Source organism: Phodopus roborovskii, unplaced genomic scaffold, assembly GCF_943737965.1.
Source record: "Phodopus roborovskii unplaced genomic scaffold, PHOROB, whole genome shotgun sequence".
In the NCBI taxonomy this organism is placed as follows: domain Eukaryota; kingdom Metazoa; phylum Chordata; class Mammalia; order Rodentia; family Cricetidae; genus Phodopus; species Phodopus roborovskii.
The window spans coordinates 6976447-6979638 of NW_026126407.1; positions in this window are offsets into that span (position 1 = coordinate 6976447).

The window sequence follows — 3192 nt, forward strand, 5'->3', positions numbered from 1 at the left end:
CTCTCTACCCGAGGGAGGCTGCCGGGAAGGGGACCGCCGCCCGCCATTGGGAGAAGGGAAACGGACTCCTTGGGGCCCTCAGTACGCATGCGGCTTCTTCATGGGCGTCGCCTCCAGGTCCAAACTCTGACGGCCCAGGGTAGGGAGGCGGAGTCTAGGACTAAGGGGCGGAGCTTCAGGCTGCAAGCTGACCGATGTGTGTCTGACAGATTGATGGTGGAGGTCTTTCTCCCAGGACCTACAGGACTGGTGTAGTAAAGATGGTGTGGTCCCAGGATGTTAGCCTCCCTCTAAGTTCTTTGGCAAGCTAGTATTTTTCTGCTGTTTGCTTCAGTTTCCCTCGAGGCCAGCAGAAGTTCTTGTTACTCAGTAACAATCACAGACATTCCATTTGGCTTGCAGGTGCACTGTGATCCAGACTGAGCCGTAAGTCACTGAATTCACAAACCAGTGGGAGGAACCAGGAAACAATTAATGACAAAGGAACGCCAAACGTTGTGATGGAAAACAGGAATACAAAGAAATTAACTAAGCAGTCTGTAGAGGGATCCAAGGGACTGGGTAGTGTGGTTCATGACTGTAATACCAACACTTGGGGAACTGAGACAGGAGGATTACTGTGAGTCTGAGGCCCTACCTTACAAAACCTAAACAAATAACAACAAATGGGGGTCTACAGATGAGGTGGCACAGGTTGAATGATTGGGTGTTGAATGGCAAGTGGGGAAGGGTACTCAACGCAAAGAAAACAAAATGCTCAGACTGGCTAAAGAATGGAGTTCTCCCTATTGAGGCTCCTATGTAAACCAGATAGTTTCTTCTATATTCTCAGTTGTAGTGGTAGATATTTCCTACACTCACTTCCTTTGAGATCATGATCAGCTCTCTCAATTTTTTTTTATTTTGAAATGAAAAAGCATTGCTTTTGTTTTTGTTTTTTTTTTTTTTTTTAAAGTGTTTCTCTGTGTATCCCTCTGTCCTGGAACTCACTCTGTAGATCCATCCAGCCTGAAACTCAGAGATCCACCTGCCTCTACCACCTAATGTCCTGCTTGTCATGAAATCTTACTATGTAGCCCAGGTTGACTCAAGATCCTTCCACTCCAGCCTCCCTAGTACAGGAATTGCAAGAATGCACCACCACACCTGACCAGGATGGCCATAATTCTGGATGACACTGCAATAGCCATCAGTATGAGTTTTCTAAATACAAATTGGTTGTTGCCCTGCTTAAAACTTTGGAAATCTTTAAAACTCCCAGTTTAGGGGCTGGAGAGATGGCTTAGTAGTTAAGAGCACTGGCCGTTCTTCCCAGCACCCACATGGCAGCTAACAACTGTCTCTAACTCCAAGTTCTGATACCCTCATACAGACATACATGCAGACAAAACAGCAATGCACATAAAAATTTTTTAATTAAAATAAAAATAAAAACCTTTCAGTTTAGCACACAGCATAGAATCGCACCAGCCTCATCCTAGCATCTCCTACATGGACTCCGTGTTCTTTCACCCCGCAGGGAGGGTCTCAGCCTCACTGTGTTCTTTTGTGATCACCCTATCACTCCCTTAGCACTGCATCCACATTATTTCCACTATAGCTCTTAACCCTTGTCCTGAAAGTTTTCATTTACAGGCATGTGTGGCTCATACTACAATTCTTCAAAGGCCAAGTGTCTAGCTAGGTAAGTCCCACTATGGGAGAGACTGAAGGAGGAGCCAGAGGCCAACCTGGGCAACATATGGAAACTGTACCTCAGAAAGCCAAAATGTCGCCTGGCAATGGGGGTACATGCCTTTAGTCCCAGCACTTGGGAGGCAGAGACAGGAGGATCTCTGTGAGCTCCAGGACAGCCAGGACTACACAGAAAAACCCTGTCTCAAAACAAAACAGCCCAAATGTCTATTCTAGAAAGTCCTATAAACATTTTAATAACATCGCTGGGTTGAAGAGATAGCTCAGCCACCAAGCCTGATGACCTGAGTTTGATCCCTGTAACCACATCATGGAGGCAGAGAACTGACTCCTATGGGTTGTCCTCTGACCCCTGCATGCTCCATCACACACACACACACACACACACACACACACACACACACACACACACCCCAATAAATAAATAAATTGTAAGAAAATTGTAAAATATTGTTAAAAGGAGGAGGAGGAAGAGAAGGAGAAGGAGGAGAAGAAGGAGAAGAAGGAGAAGAAGAAGAAGAAGAAGAAGAAGAAGAAGAAGAAGAAGAAGAAGAAGAAGAAGAAGAAGAAGCACTCTTATTTAGTCAGGGATCACTACCTGCCAGGCATGGTGCTGGATGCTTGTCTAGAGACCATCTCATTTAACCGTAACCCCAACTGAGTGGCTAATATCTTTAAGTTGCCTAATTTTACAGAGCAGGAAAGTAAAGCTCAGAATTTTTTTTTTTTTGTGGCATGGGTACATATACCACAACACTCATAAGGAGGTCAGAGGACAACTTTATGAATTGGTTCTTGCCTTCCACTGTGAGAATCCTGAAGATGTATCTTGAGTCACCAGGCTTGGTGGGCAAGTGACTTTACCCATTGATTCACCTTAACAGCCTGAATTCTTGTTATTTGTTCAGGTTTGTTTTATTGTTGTTGTTGTTGTTGGTGGTGGTGGTGGTGGTGGTGTGTGTGTGTGTGTGGTTAGTGGGTCTTTCTATACTTCTAGCTATGCTGGAACTCATTATGTAAACCAAGCTGGCATCTGCTTTGAGGATATAACGAAACAGAACTCTCTCCTTCTAGATCTGAACTCTAGCTGCTCACTTAGCAGCTGCTAATGTCAAGACAAGTTACAGAAACTTGGGGGTTAAGCTCTCTAGGATGGTGCTTGCCGAGCATGTAAGAGGCCCTAGCTTCACCCTCCAGGACCCATCTCAGCATACTAGCACACACCTATAATTTCAGCACTTGAGAGTTAAAGGCAGGGAGATCAAGGCCAACCTTGGCTACTTCCTGTGTTTGCTGTTAGCCTGAGCTACATGAAACCTTGTCTGAAAAACAAGTAACAAGGTTCTCTGGTCTGGTGGCAGATGGAGGTGGATCTCTGTGAGTTCCCAGTCAGCCTGGTCTACATAGAGAAGTCCTAGCTAGCTGGGCCTATGTAGTAAAACCCTGTCTCAAAATAAACAGACAAACAAAAAGCCCAAACAAAACTAGTTATCTTTG